Genomic DNA, 17,306 nt, shown 5'->3' on the forward strand with positions numbered 1-17,306 from the left:
TATTCGGCGAGAGTTGTTACGTGGAGACGTACAATGAATAATTAATGGTGTTTAAAATTTTTGATTTCTATTTTTTTTATTTATTTATGAGAGTGGAGGCAACAAAGCAGACGCGACGTCTGTTGGTAAGCGTCGCTCAAAATGATATAAAATAAATAAATACTTACAACTTATACTGGCGTAAAACAAACACAAGAAAATACTAAGTTTAATTTGCGCGAACGTTCGCATTTATGTTTACTGTAAGATTTTCAATCACACGTAGTCAGTGTGAAGTAACCTAATCGAAATTCGATTATTCACATAGGTATACATTGGTTGCTGCAGATTTATATGGACAAATTGTTGGAGCTGAGCAAGCAATGTATATTGCATGTACAGTTATCCTTTGTATTGAACTTTATCGCTTTTGCTATTTCCTAGAGGCTTAGCCATGGCTTAGCTAAGTCACGTTGTTATAGTTATTTATGTAGTGGTGTAAGCACGTTTCCATTTAGCGTGGTGGTAATTGGTGATAATAGTTTAGTTTGATGATTTAATTACAATAAAAGTGTATTTGCTGAAAACATGAACGTGCTAGTTATTCATGTATTATGAAATACAAAGAAAAATAAACACAATTTAAAACGTTGTATTACAATTCACAATTTAACTCTTTCTAATAGGATATGCTAATGTGAAACTCTGATGATGACTTCTGAGTTCTGATGTGGCGATCAGAAAAATGTGCACTATTTAAGTTCAAGCAAAAGTAGCAAAGCACAGATAATAGAATAATAGATTTAAATATTTTTATGAAGCAGCTTACTTAGATACGAAAACTAAATTGCATAATATGTATAAGAGACTGAAAAATAAATGGTTTAGGAATTAGTTTACGTTCTTTATATTTGAATAAATTGAAGCATTTGCATTTCTAAAACGCGATGAATAAAGAAAGAAAGAAAGAAAGAAAGAAAGAAAGATCATTTATTTGACTCCACAAAAAAAATAACACGCACACAATACAATTAGATTAAGACAATACAATTCAAACACAGTAAAAATAAAATATATATAACTAAATTAAAAGATATAAAATTAAGAAGTGGAGCCAAAATGGTAGCCACTCAGCATAAATTGCAACGCAGCTGTTGCAACACTGTAAAGCTCCATTCACTTGTGTTAAGGAAAACTAACTAAATTAAGTCTTTTTGTAAATCTCGAATAAACTTAGGCAATTCCAAATAAACAATCTTATCAGATAGGAGAGAGTAGTGGCCATAAATGGACGTCATTAAGATGCACCCACTTAAATAATGAAAGTCACTTTCGGTCCGATCGCTAACCTAGTCATGTATTGGATAGTTTAATTATTGTAGTCTAGTATTTACCGAGATAATTTAGTCAAGAAGTGTATCTATACTAATATTATAAAGAGGAAAGGTTTGTATGTATGTATACGTATGGTTTTCACGCATAAACTACTGAACCGATTATAATGAAATTTAGCACACATATAGAGGGTAACTTGGATTAACACATAGGATAGGTTTTATCCCGGAAATCCCACGGGAACGGGAACTATGCGGGTTTTCCTTTGAAATCGCGGGCGAAGACGTGGGCGAAAAGCTAGTACTGTATAAGGGTTAAAAAGAAATGTAAGAAATACTGAATGGCAATGACGAGGTTTTAACTCAATGACAAATGGAAATACGGGATCAAATTGTACCAATCCATACTAGTAATATTATAAATACGAAAGTAACTCTGTCTGTCTGTCTGTTACTCAATCACGCCTAAACTACTGAACCGATTTTCATGAAATTTGGTATGGAGATATTTTGATACCTGAGAAAGGACATAGGCTACTTTTTATCCCGGGAAAATGACGCAATCCCGGAAATCCCACGGGAACGGGAACTGCGCGGGCGAAGCCGCGGGCGGAAACCTAGTAATCTATATTTCCTTAAACACTAATGTAACTCGGCTTGTCTGAAGATTATAATGCTTTAAGGCCGATTTTTCAATGCTTGGATAAAACTTATCCGTCTAATAAAGTATTACACGATAATATTAAAATGTCACGTAAACTGTCAAATACGGGCAATTAGAATACGTTTTTAAAATGGTAGTTTTATACATTATTCGACGAATAAGTTTTATCCAAGCATTGAAAAATCAGCCCTTAATACAATTTATTTAAAAGTCAAACTCAAACATTTATTAATTCAACTAGGCTTCCTTCAGAAGCGCTTTTGCGCGCGGATCGCAAAGCAGTTTACAGGGAGAGCCGGCAAGAAACTACTAACTAGTTGCACTTTCAAAAACATGTTTACTTCACATTTTAATTCTTTATTTTAACATAATTTTTATTGAAATCCTGATAGATAGAAAACAAGTACCACTAAATTCAAAACTTGCATAAAATAAAACAGAAGATAATATATTATGTGTATATGTATAATATGCTAAAAAGAGTACGCTGGGCTAAGGCTATGGCAAAAAACAATCAACTAACCTAACAATCAAATACATAATAATATCATCGATATAAAAAACATAAATTTCGATTAATAAGTAAATAAAAACTCATGGAGTATAGAATAAAAACTAGTAAACATATGGTTAACAGTTAAGATCTAGTTCACAGAGACTTTGCAAATGCGTAGGTACGTAAAAAATAATAAAGATAAGATCTTAGTATTCTGGCGACAAAACAGCTTAAGAATTTAAACCTGAAACTTTGAGGGTACTAAGAAAAGTGTATTCTATTTCGTTTAACGATTATGTCTTAAAACTATTGAAATTACTTGATCTGCTTCACTTCAAGATTTGACTAAAGTAGGCACTTCGATCATAAATGAAACATAGAAACACATTATCAATAATAATAACCCATACTAATATTATAAATGCGAAAGTAACTCTGTCTGTCTGTCTGTTACTCAATCACGCCTTTTGATACCCGAGAAAGGACATAGGATAGGTTTTATCCCGGAAATCCTACGGGAACAGATTTTTCTTTGAAAATCTTAATATATAAAACTCAAAGGTGACTGATATAGTGATCTATCAACGCACAGCCCAAACCACTGGACTTATCGGGCTGAAATTTGGCATGCAGGTAGATGTTAGGACGTAGGCATCCGCTAAGAAAGGATTTCCCGAAATTCTTGCGGGAACGGGGAAAAACGGGGATGCACGGACAAAGTCGTGGGCGGAAGCTAGTAATATTATAAAGCTGAGTTTGTTTGTTTGAACACGCTAATCTTGGGAACTACTGGTCCGATTTTAAAAATTCTTTCGGTGTGAGATGGCCTTTTTATCGAGGAAGGCTATAAGCTTAAAGCTATAATATATCATTACGTTAAGACCAACAGGAGCGAAGCCACGCGTGTGAAACCGCGAAGCGCAGCTAGTATTAGTTAAAATAATTAAATCAATATGTTTAAAATAATTAATTTGCTTCACTTGACTGTGTGGTGTATTCTGGATATCTACAAGCCAAGCAGTACATGTGCTACTCGCAAAGCTTAGGTATAATATTATACTCCAATATCTTTCTGTTATAATAGCCATAAGAAGAAGCAAAATACCTTATCTATGTAGAGCTATAAAAATTTTATTTATTTATTTGTGGGACTTTAACTATCTTTAAATCTATTCTTAATATTATAAAGCTGAAGAGATTGTTTGTTTGTTTGAACGCGCTAATCTTGGGAACTACTGGTCGGATTTGAAAAATTCTTTCGGTGTTAGATAGCCTATTTATCGAGGAAGGCTATAGGCTATACATCACCTCGCTAAGACCAACAGGAGCGGAGCACTGCGGGTAAAGCCGCGGAGCACAGCTAGTTGATCTTATTTGGAAACGGGGAAAGTGTTGTTTATTGTTGTGTAGGTTGTTTTCCTAATTATCCATATTATGGTGGCGAGCAAGTACCCTATGGCCTACATCTTACAATCAGACCTAAATATCATTTTATGACCTAGAAGGCGATATATAATATGCTAATTTCAGATTGAAAAGCGTGGGAATAGTGTTAACTTCTATCAGAAGCGTAGAGTGCCTTGGCGGGGATCCGTATAAAAATTTGTTTGGGGGGCCTTAGAAAGGGTAAAGATTTCTCACAAAAGCGCACGTTGGGGGCCCCCTTGGCAGATACGGTAGCTACCTACCTATGCCTTCTATTCACTTGGCTTGTGTGTTCTGTACGCATCATTATTCAATTATACATCTTATAATTCATTACACTTTCATCTCATCTGAACGCAAGTCTCATAATCTCGTGGCAAATTAAGTCTGATCAAATTCAAACATTTATTCAAGTAGGCCTCTTGAATTGTCGCACTTTTCTACGTCCGTTTCAGAAGCTGTTTGTTAACCGATTTCATAAAGGAGGATGTTCTCAATCCGACTGTATTTTTTGTTCGGCTTCGTTACCTCAGAATTTTTGAAGATTCTGTTTGAAGTGATACTTCTTTAGGCGCGTCGAGACTCGAGAGGAAAATTTCAAAATCGCGTCATGGCATTAAGCGCGTCACACACGGTGAAGATACTATAATATTTTATCTTAAGATACTGCAATATCCGGTATCAGCGTTCTGACCATCATGACAAAAAGAAAAATGATGGTCAGAACGCTGATACCAGATACCTTAAGATACCGTAATATAAAATATTACAGTATCTAAAGATAAAATATCATAGTATCTTCACCGTGTGTGACGTACTTCACCATCATGTGATGGAGTAAGGCGACGATTTTGCTATCTTTGGATCTTGTCAAAGAAGTTTCACTTCTGACACGTGTGCTCGGCACACACACGCTTTTGTATGTGCCTTCAGTAGCTTTTACTAACATACAAAAACACAAATCTTTCCTGCTATTATTAGTTTAGATAGCCTCCGTCCCATAAAGTAAGTTTTAATAAATTATGGGTCATGCTTGGAAGTCATACGCATACTATAATATACTAGCTTTCCACCCGCGGCTTCGCCCGCGTTTTCAAAGAAAAACCCGTTCCCGTAGGATTTCCGGGATAAAACCTATCCTATGTCCTTTCTCGAGTATCAAAATATCTCTATACCAAATTTCATACAAATTGGTTCAGTAGTTAAGGCGTGATTGAGTAACAGACAGACAGACAGAGTTACTTTCGCATTTATAATAATATTAGTATTAGTATGGATTACAAACACGGTAATTAAATATCGTAATGTCTGTCACGCTGGTCCTGAGGTAATAATTTTAGATGCATATTAATTCTTATAATTATTTGAGCGGTCACCTTTTTTTAATACGGCGTTGTTATATAAATAAAGATCAACAGTCAATTCAAAGAAAATCTCTATTATTAGTTTTTGTTGATGTTGTTATGTTCTTATGAAACTTGTACTATTTTCATTTAGTACTTAGCCATTATATTATTTTTAGCTGTTTTCTCTAATACAACGTTTTCGTGTTAAACCCTTTCTTTGACACCATTTGTAACAAACATAACAGTTATTATTACACCAGTATATTTACCACGTGAATTTAGGTCAACAGTGGTCAGAATTTTATTCGTTACTTACGTTACTTTGCAATTTTTACACTTATATTGCCTTGTTGCTGCTAAATAACAGAAAAAATTAAAACAACTTATACAATATTAATTGATAAACAGATGGTTAAACAGTTTATTCAAAGAATACAAAAACAATGTTTGAGTTTGAGTTTGAAAAATAAACGCATTTTACCAAAAATGCGTTCTGTCTGACATTTTGCCTGTTATAGGTAATCTATATCGTCTTTTATTTTAATTTATTTTAATGTAATGGTTGTATGAGTTTGACTTTAGATCGGTTTCACTAGATTCAGTTGAACAGTATGTAATAAGTTACTGGTTTAGGAATTTTTCTTCAACTTAATTATTTTCATATTCCCTTTTTGAGTATAGGTACCTCTCTTTATATAGATACTTATTGTTTAAATAAGAATAATTTAAGCACTTCAAAATCAATGTACTTTTTCCACCTAACTGTTATCTTTAAAGCCGGTTCAGAGTTTCGAAATTTTAAACTCAATTAACAAAAGTGTTGTAACTGCATCATTAATCTTCATAATATAGTATTGATTTACTACCCGCACCTTGTTTAATTAATAAAAGCATTCATTCATATTTTCAAGCATTTTTATTAGATGCTACAGTAGTTTATTATTTCGTTTTGAAATGTTTATTAGCGTTCCGTACCCCTAAAACGGGACCCTATTACTAAGCCTCTGCTGTCTGTCTCCAGGCTGTATCTCATAAACCGTGATAGCTAGAAAGCTGAAATTTTCAACGATGAGTTAACAAAAATAATTAAAACATAATAATTTGGAAAATCCAAAAGTGCACGCCTCATAATTTTTTTTTAATAAATATTTATTAATTATTATTTTTGTTTATTTAATAACAATTAAACCACATCGAATCAGACCCTGAAAAATGAAAGGGTTCTATTCCTGAGCATACTCAAGCGTAAGAGAAAAAAAAAGACTCGATTAGTAAAGTATTTCGGTCGCTATCGTGTTAACAAGAAAAAGGATCCGCACATACAGACACACGGACGTCCAAGACAGAACTTTTTTAAACTGTTTTTTAACTAGTTTAAATAACAAAAATGACATCAAAAATATCATGAACGTTAAAAATAGTGTTTTTTCTTAATATGTGTGTGTATGTATTATCTTACAAGTGCAATGTATGATACATAAAGACATTTTAAGTTTGAAAAATCAGATGTTTTGCGCGAAGTGACAGTAGTACCCACCTCAACGCTTCGCTTATGAGGCGTGCAATATTACTACATATTAAAGCATAAACATACTGTTTAGTGCATGTGTTTAGTGTACTGTAGTACAATATGGCACTAATCAATTCCATGAGGCAGTTATTTGCAATCAAAAACCAAATAAATTAGAGAATTATAAAAAAGGATTCCGTTCCTGGCCGCAAAGTTTTTCTTTTTAAATATACGCCTAATGAATAAGGTGCCAATCAATCAAAGAGGTCCGTAATTTTCAATTCAGAGGTTTTATAATCACGGTGACTTTGCGTATAATATGATCTTGATTGCCAAAATGCATTTCTGATAAAATCTGCTATTTGAGTGGTAATAAGGAATCGGCATTATGTTTATATTTTATTAACAAAAAAACCTTTTCACTTTATTACGGGGTAGATTGGTTAGAATTTTGATGCATTTTTTGGCAAAGCGAATAAGAACACTTATTTTTTAATTAAAACTTCGTAATACCATGTAATACGAAGGTAATTGAATATTTTCATTCGTCTTTTTTATATTTTTGAAGTGAAACATCTTTAGGCGTGTGAGAGTACAATTGCATCGCGTCATAGCAACACAGTTACGTCATGAGTAAGGCGACGGTTTTAGTGTCTTTGAATCTTGCCAGAAGTTGCACTTCTGAGTTCTGACACATGTGCTCGGCACACACGCTTTTCTTTTAACTTTTTCATATTATATTATAGTTGGCTCGATCAAATTGCGGTTTTTATATAAATCTGTTATACTTTTTTACGTTTACGATTTGATTTTCATTGATGATAATTAATTTAAATTTAGATGTATTTTAATGTATACTTTTTTATCACAAATAATTTTATTGTTATTTAAAATTGTACTTTCCTATTTTTTATTTATAAGTAGGTTGAAAGTAGTTTCTTATTGAATTCTCTTACCTTTTAATAAATCTAATTAATCCCAATTAAATCATAATTGATTTTGGATACCAGGCGCGCATAACAGCTTAGCAGCTTCGCGTCGTTTGAAAACGCTTAGAAAACTGAGCGCTGGCATCGGTCCTCATTAACCCACATGCTGGTCAGTGAAAGATGGAAACTCATAGGTGGTATAATAATATGAGGAGGTACTGCCTCGGGTCCAGTTGGCACCGCGGCGCCGCCGGGTTCAGACGTGTGCTGTGTTTGTTAAGTGTTTGTGTGGACGTGCGTTCGGGAATATTTTGAGTAAGTTTTTGATGGGTTTTAAAATAGTAATAGGAAAAACGGATGTTAATTTTTTTATGTGGAGTAAAAAGTAAATTTTTTGGAATTGAAGGAATCTTAGAGATCAAAAATATTTCGGGTAAAAAAGTAAGAAAATAAAAATTCGTTTTTGGATGATTTGAAAAAGTTTTTTGTTACTGCATGGTAAGAAAACGCCTATTATAAAATAGAATAAAAAAGTTTATCACAAGTCTTTATAAGTAGGTACAGGGATAAGCTCTTAGCACTATCTTAAAATATTCTATTCAATTTATCGACACAATAAAACTTGGAATATAGGTACTTTCTTTTTTGACATTAGGAATTTATATCGTCATAAATAAATTTAAAAAAGGAATGATAAAAAATACGCTTATGAAAAATACAATCGGTCGGAAATGCACATGCAATATTTTCGACCGACTTACAAAAAGATCGATCGATTCGATTAATTTTTTTGGGTTTGTTACCACAGAACTTTTGATAGGGTGAACCGATTTTGATGATTCCTTTTATATATGAAAGCTGATGTGAGATGTCTTCCCAATTAAATCTTGACTAGATCAGATAACAACTTGACGGTGGTTTAGTTTTTTTAATTTAATTTGTCTTAAACATGAATAATAACAATAATTTCGTGATTCAAATAAATAAGGATACGGTTGACTTTACTTCGGAGATATTTATAGTCGCACTTTATATAGTTTGGCAAAAATAAAAATTTAACCGTGCAAATACGCGGAAGTTCAATAAATGTTTATATTGAATTTATAGACCGTGTTTATTGAACTGACAACCTGTTTGTTTCAGTAACCACTGCGATAGAAGATATTATAGCTCACTATATATAACAGAAGATTAAATCTTAAATGGCGTAAACTATTATCTAGATAATAAAAGTTTTATGAATCTTAAAATCTACAAACGATAGTGATAGTGTAGTAAAGTTTAAAAACATATAAAATAACTACATATTTTTAAATGTATGAACTAAATAGTATGAATTTTCGTTGAAGTTAAGAGTTGGTTAAATTTTTTGGTGCGAAATAAAATGCTGGACTTGTCCAAATCCAATATTTACAATCTTTCTTAAACAACTATTGTAGGTCTTAAAATATATTTTATACTTATACAAAAATTATAATAACCCGTATTTTCTATTAAAAATTGCGATTATCGAAAGTACTTACTTCATTTATTATAAACTCAAGAAATTCAATTTTTTTTACTCAATTATGTTGTGTTTTTTCATAATTGGCTAACAAAACTTGACTAAAACGTTTATTGAATATAATTAATCTTTGTGTTTATCTGTGCCTATGTAGTATGTACCTGTAGACTTTCTGGAGAACCAGAAAAACAGGCCACTTAAAATGTTGCTAGGTTGACTTGTATATGCACAATTTACAGTTTTTCGTTTTACTTGAATTTTTTTGATGCAATATAGTTATAAAAGTAGCTGGTAAAATTAAGTGGGTATTTTTCTGTAGTGTGGATATGCAAATCGTTTTATGCCTTTCCTTATTTTTTATGTCAATACGGTATATTTTTTGAAATAATTTTCTCAATTATAGAACACAAAAATTGGATCTTGAAGAATAAATTTTCAGTTATCATTTATAGTCAAAATTTCATTATTATAACTATTTATAGTTTTTTCGAAAAAAAAAATGGGAAGAGATCTTAATTATTTTACAATAAATACATTCTTACTATAACCCATAATATGTCAAAATCGTCATTGAGATCTTTTATTGATAAATAAACGTTTTTCCGAATAAAAAGCACCGCGTCTCAAAGGAATTGTAATTGATATAATCACCAATGGCATAATGCAGTAAATAAACAGGCTACTAATTAAGTTGTCAGGTCACTGAACCCTGTAAACGAAATGACCCAAATGTACCATTTTTGGCAACTTGCATTACGTGGGACTGACAGACAGACGTTTTAATACCTTCCTTTTGAAGTTTGCGTTTCGATACATCATTTTGCAGCGATCGTCTTTCGTTCTTTCTTTTTCTTGGTTCATTATAGCTGAGACGTTCTGGGTAGAGCTAATATGAAGTCTCTGTCTGTCTCATCACCTTTTTACAAAGTCTGATCATCTTGTCTCATCACTTAGTTTCATCACCTGCTCTGATCTGCAAACAAACATGACATAAGGTACCTTCTTCATATTGTGATATCGATGTTACTCGTTGAGCAACAAATAATAATTTTAGATGTGTCAGTAAATCTTTTTTGACTGACTTTTGGCCGTTAATGAATTTTGACTGTAACATATTTTATAATATACTGTAGGTACCACCACCATAAAGAGTAACGAATTATCATTATTGCAATGCACCATCACTTAAAGCTTCGTCTTTTTTTCGGGATTAAACTAGTTGGTTGAGTAATGAGTATAAAATAACTGATCGTAGTTGCTTTCTTTTTTTTGGTACCAAAAATAGAAAATACAATGTTATCACCGTCATCGATTTAGCTTATTTAATTTATTTTATACTTACTTAAATACTTTTGGAATGTTATTATTTTCTTGACAGAGATATTTTCGGAGACACAAAAAACAATCATCATTTTTTTTTTCGAAAATTATCTCAGTAGATTCGTTCGAAAACTTAATTCCTCGTTCAGAAACTACATACGATGACCTCCTTTGATTCAATGGTGAGATTAGGGTCACGCGTCGAAAGTATCTAAGTTCGATACATGTATATCCGGTCAAGTGCAAATTCGCTTGTTTATGTACACATTTGACGGGTTCAAAACGCGTTTTAAAATAATATAAACAAAAAAAGAAATCGACATCTTGTTTGAAAAACGCGCGTCTTTTCTATGACCGCAGAAACGTATTTTTTTAGATAATAATATGTAATGTTGTTAAAAATACTAGCTGCAGTCCGTGGCTTTACGTGTGGCAGGCTATTATTTATGACCACAACTCCTAATTGTCAGAAATTTGTCAGCTTTTCTTGTAAAAGCTCACAAATTTCACATTTATAATAATAGTAGGATTAAAGAAAAAACTTAAATAATTCAAAGTTGTCATCATATTATAATTCATCGTTCCTCCAAAAATAAGTAAATTTATACAAAAATTATACATTCTGAATTATGCAATAATGATCTATAAGGTCATTGCACGATCTAGCGCGCTAGATCTGGTTTTATATCCGAAATATAATTAATTGGTCATAGTTATGCTAAACAGATAGATTTCTTGTTAAAAAACTGGAAATGTCTTAAAGACGCTCTTCCTGTGTGAGTTCATGTAATTTTTATTAGTGATTTATTTCACAAAGGTGCATATTATTCGTTTCTGAAGTACGAGCTTTCTATTGATAATTTTTAAACTTGAGAAGTTTTATGTTAAAACCTCAGTTAATTTGACACAAAAAAAAATACCAAATTTCTCATCGGACCTGTAGTTGAGATTACCGCGTTCAACCAAATGTACAAACTCTTCAGCGATACAATATTAGACAAGACTTTTAAAGTTCTTTTTTGTCCTTGTATTTATTTATATTTGAATGCAATAAATTGGAATATAGTGCACTATAAAGAAATCAAAAGTCAAAAGCTATATCATACTTATAGCATCGTAATCAGTGTTGCCAGTCCTAAAATTAGTAATTATGGTGTAGCGGTAAAAGCCATGCTTAATGTTGATTGGAGGTCGCGGGTTCGATTCCACAGAACACATTCAGTTCCGCTCTATTTTATGGTTACTATTATACATACATTAACGTCTATCGCTCGTTAAAGTTGCATTAAAAAATGCGTAACTGTTTTTTAGTTTCGTTAATGATGTTTTGTTACGTTTGAATGCATCTGTTTAGACATGTCATTGTATGGATTGAATAATTTAAAATGTAAGAGGAAAAAATTAATAGATTTACATCTTTTTAGATTTAACATCATTATTTTTTTATGATAACACTAGCTGCGCTCCGCGGTTTCACCCGCGTGGATCCGCTCCTGTTAGTCTTAGCGTGATAAAATATAGCCTATAGCTTTCCTCGATGAATGGGCTATCTAACACTGAAAGAATTTTTCAAATCAGACCAGTAAGTAGTTCCTGAGAGTAGCGCGTTCAAACAAACAATCATAAAAACAATCAAAGGCTATATATTATCATCACGCTAAGGCCAACAGGAGCGGAGCAATGCGCGTGAAACCGCGGGAAACAGCTAGTGTATAATATATTGCACAAGTCATTTAAACCATAAATGGAATATCTCGCCTTGCTCGAATATAACTCGATATTATTCACAGATAATCCATACTAATATTATAAATGCGAAAGTAACTCTGTCTGTCTGTCTGTTACTCAATCACGCCTTAACTACTGAACCAATTTGCATGAAATTTGGTATAGAGATATTTTGATACCCGAGAAAGGACATAGGCTACTTTTTACCTCGGGACATAGGATAGGTTTTATCCCTGAAAATCCACGGGAACGGGAACTATGCGGGTTTTTCTTTGACTGCGCGGGCGAAGCCGAGGGCGGAAAGCTAGTAAATAATAAAATACCCATAAATACATTTCACCTACATGTAATGTTTTCTGTTAAACAATCCGTGAAATAACTGTAAATGCAACGTAATATTGCATAAACTGTTTTCCATAAACAGGCATATTAATATTCATGAATTTGAGTATTGTATAGAACTACGCTTATAATATTCGTTCGATAGATCGTATTTGAAACTAGGGAAATATTATATTATTGTAGGAAAGTTCGTGGTGTCAAATGTGGGATTATTTCGTTGAATACACCTTTTAAAATTTGATATAACCTAAAATTAGTTGATGGTGGGTTACCTTTTCCTAGCATGGTAATGATTTACTACATAATTTTATTGTCCATTCATAATTATCCCGATTTAAATGTTATTTAGTTAATCTATAATAATATTATAAAGCTGAAGAGTTTGTTTGTTTGAACGCGCTAATCTCAGGAACTACTGGTCCGATTTGACTTCTACTATAAAGTCGAATTATATTATCATAATAAGATCTTGTTTTCATTTCAGAGTTTTGAAAATAAATACTTTTTCTTTCATGTGTTACCTACTTGTAATTTTTTAACTAAACCTTTTTATAGCGATCCACCAAAAATAAAACCGTAATAAAAACAATACATTATGCATTCTCTACGATTCCGTTATTCCAATACATAATATGATAATGTTTGCATTTATTCATAGTTCTGCGAAATAACACATTCTACTGAAGATTTCATAAGATACTATCATGCTTCATTTGGTTAGATTGTTAGATACAAAATAAATAACATTATTGTATTTATTTTTGTTATTAAAATGTATTTTTAAGCTATTGCATAGCTTCTATCGCGGGCCTAGAGCACGGGGACCGAATCGATAAATTCCGTAACGAAATAACCTCACGCTCCCCACTCCGACGGACACGGAGGTGTGACTTGAAGGAATGCTATGCAATAGCTTTACCGCGGCAGTACCCGAGGGCCACACGTCTTTTTTTATATAAACATATTCGTACACGCTTTATATTAGCTTCACCTGTATGTTTGTTACCACAGATCACAGAATATGTTTGTAACCGACTTCTTTGGGCGCGATTTTGACCCACTTTAAACGGCCAGATTTCGTTCAAACTTTGTAGATTTATTGAGGACCGATGACAAAACACTAATTTGATAAAATTTTTTATTTTTTAGTTCGGTTTTGTATAAAAAGCGTGTTTTTTAGTTTTTTTAAACTATTATTATTTGTAAATTCAGTTAAAAGTTTTTAAAAGAGATCAGACTTACTGAATTTATTGCCAAATCTGTAAAAACGACTTGACTTTTTGATTGGAATTTTAGTGAAATAATAATAGGCAGTTGTAAAAGTTTATTCATATAAAAATGTTTCGAGTTATGAAATAAACGTTCCAAATACAAATATTTGAAACTTTATTAGTAAGTAATTTTAATACGACTTTTGTCTAATTAAGAACATCTATTAATTTCAATTTAAAGAAATAAATTAAATCATTAGACCATCAGAATCAATAGGTACTAAACAGTAAGCATATTTCTTAAAATCCTGCCTTACCAACTGAAGATTTAATGCTTTAAAGTTTAAAGTACTACAGGTCCTTTCCAAAGAGTTAAATGTTAAGAGCCCAGGAGTTCCAGAGTCATTAAGGCAAATTATAATACCTTGAAACATTAAGCCCTCAATTATGGCAACAGTTAAACGTAATGATCAATAATTGCCATGGTAGCGTCACAAAATACCTAAATTTGGGGATATAAAATTGAAAATCTGACAAGACAAGTAAAAAGGAGATCTGAAAAGCCTGTTTGTAATCGAAATTAATGTGGGTCGTTAATCAATCATTTTATACTCAACAAACAAATATAAATAGAATATTTTATCATGGAATGCATTCGGAGTTCAGAATTAATTTTGGTATCTTTTCTACAATAATTGTTTTATTATACGCGTTCTTACACTGAAATTTTACGTTACGTTTTTAAATTTAATCTTACAATTCATATTAAGTTAATATTTTTTGCATCGAAATCAAAAAATATCTAATATTCTTTACAAAAATAGTCTTATCGACAACAACATCAAATGCCATCTCTCATATACCAAGAACTAAAGCATCAAAGCACCCGTTAGGATCGTTAAATATTTTTATATAAACATAAGTTTAACAAGAGTATAAACCTAGTCTATAAATAGACCATCTAATAAGGCTAACTGACCACTCCAGTCTAGAAATGGCGTCACTGTATGTAACTTTTATCGGTTCAATACCATCTCTCGTAATCGATTTACCTTCTTGTTTTATGACTAATGAAGTTTTGTTTGCAGTTTTAATGATCTGCTCAAGAACAGTTAATCTGGTTATTCATATCTAAGATTGACTTACTGTATCGTAGATATGTGCATGAGTTGAGTAGTCATTGGACTTTATGTTTGATTTCATCGGGTTAAAAGTCGGCAAATGCTAATGTTAATTTATCGTCTACAATAAACTTGATATCTTTGAATTTGATCCCAAGTTATTTTGTATAAAACACATATGACTTCCTTAAAACGCAATAGTCAAAATAAATCTAGCGCTTGTTTGACTTTTGAGATTCCTTCGATGTAGTAATTCTTTCTAATCCTTCACTTCATATCGAAAAAAAAAACAAAAACAGATAAGACACCAAACGCTTTCAACAACTTTATTAATATGAAAGAATACTTCATAAAACATAAACCTAGCGTCAAGAGCTTTTGCTTACACAGTTAAACTGAATATAAAATCACATTTACGACCCACAATGGTCTGAAACGATGCCGTAATAACGCAAAGGCATTAAACTCGTGAATCTGACGCAGCAGTGTATCAAGACTTTGAACGTTTTTTCTCAACTTTTACCAAACCGGTACTAGACGATTTGCTTTCGATGTTAGCGAAATAAAACTTTTTTCCGCAATCCCATGTCAAGAATTGCAAGTTTCACTTGTCGTTCAGAATATCTAAGTGCTGAGAAATTCCTCGTATATATAAATGTTACACTTTTGAATTGAAGTGTGTTTTATGTAAATGTGAAACAGATTCTGGTGCTTAGCATAGATTATCGTCATTATAATATTTCGTAACCTAGTTTCGTTATTAATTATTAGACGTTGTTTTGATGTTGTCCACGTGAGTTATTTGGTTGACTATATTCCTTTACTTCTTTGTATCTGATGTTTTCCTTAAAGAATCTGAATTGGAATTTTATATTAGAAGCAGTATTGATTTCTACTTAAACTAATAAATAATGCATTTATGGTAGATGTTATTGTGTTCATTAAAATTTATATAGATAATTGGCCATGTAATGAGTATAATTGAGGTTATAAATTCCAGCTCTAATAAATTATATTATAGATAGAGTTATTTAGGTCTGTCCCCGCTATTAGAACTGTGCGAGCCGAGTAAGTAATTACTAACATATATTCTAAATTCCTTGGACTATTCTCTGCTGCATACTGCGGTAGGGTCAGTGATCTCCACTGTAATTGAATTCATGCAGAAACTTATCCAAGCGCTAAATCAGTACCGTAAACTTTACTTCTCCTAGCAACAAACTTAACTGTTTTCAAGTTTGATCCAAACAAAAACGATTATAGGAATAGGACCAAATGTAGATCCCTGAGACACGCCCACAACTGTATTTAATAAATGCGAGATATGGATCCAAAATGTTAATTCGTTTCGTATCGGAACAACGCGCTCTGGTTTACCAACATTTAGAACAATAATGGATTTTGTCTAGTAGACAATAGGGATGATAATTTAATGGCATATTAAGTCAAAAGCAGAGAAATAAATTTTGAACTGCATATTCCTATGCTGCTATCTTTGTCCGCTCACTACAAATGTCCTGAGATTTTTTGCTGAAGGCTAATTAAGAAACTAGAATTCTATTTTTTTTTACTTTGACAGGATGAGACGTCTGTTTTGTAGTTATAATCTGGTTTAATTAAGATTTATATTAGAGATTTAAGCAGGCAAAAACTAGTTATCATGAGAATGATAGCTATATTACTGCGAATGTTTATCATTTGCGTCTAGACTAGATCATTGATAAGTCCAAGTAAGGTTTTGAGGTGGAAAAAGTGTGTTTTTTATTTTAAATTTCATTCACGTATCTGTGGCGCGTACGAGTTTCAACAATGAGAAATTTAAAATTCAGTATTGTATCTTCGCTTCGACTTAATCAAGCCCATTCTTGGTGGTTTCACCGGGCATTATATCTCGAATTACCATTGAATATCAATTTTAAACCGTTGTCCCGGCAATCGCAACCAATAAACTGTATTTGTGTGACTAATGTTGTTTATTTGCGAACTAACTGCATCCCGCGGTTGCACTCGCGTAAATGAATTTTTCTGTTCACTCCTAAGTACTTTTCCTGATCCCTATGAAATATCATAATAAAACAGCCTAAGTTACTCCTTATAACATCAGCTATCTGTTAGTGAAAGTCTCGTCAAAATTGGTTAAGCCGTTCCAGTGATTAACCGTAACAAACAGATACATAGACAAACAGACAAAAATTGTAAAAATTACTATTTTGGTATATGTTCCATGTATACGTCCATATAATTATATGCATTTAATGAAAAGCAGTTATTTTAATATTACAAACATACACTCTAATTTTGTTTTTGGTAAATTATAATGCTCGTGAAAATGTAACCTAAATACGAGTAATCTGCTCGATAACTGCTTTGTCAAAAGAAAGTTTTTATCTTGATGTT

At 32.2% G+C, this 17,306-nt stretch overlaps 1 protein-coding gene across 2 annotated transcripts in view; it reads left to right on the top strand.

Moving 5' to 3' along the window:
* The first annotated feature begins 7,872 nt into the window (after positions 1–7,872).
* Positions 7,873–17,306, top strand: part of LOC149897470 (serine protease inhibitor dipetalogastin) — a 211,886-nt gene continuing 202,452 nt past the window's right edge. For both annotated transcript variants that reach the window (XR_016458190.1, XM_090116454.1), the window contains exon 1: positions 7,873–7,998. The gene's annotated coding sequence lies outside the window, so the exon portion shown is untranslated. The remainder of the gene's footprint in view (positions 7,999–17,306) is intronic.

This window comes from Colias eurytheme, chromosome 25 (assembly GCF_061535395.1).
Source record: "Colias eurytheme isolate Ceu_HAF_F1 chromosome 25, ilColEury1 Martin Lab GWU primary, whole genome shotgun sequence".
Lineage (NCBI taxonomy): Eukaryota > Metazoa > Arthropoda > Insecta > Lepidoptera > Pieridae > Colias > Colias eurytheme.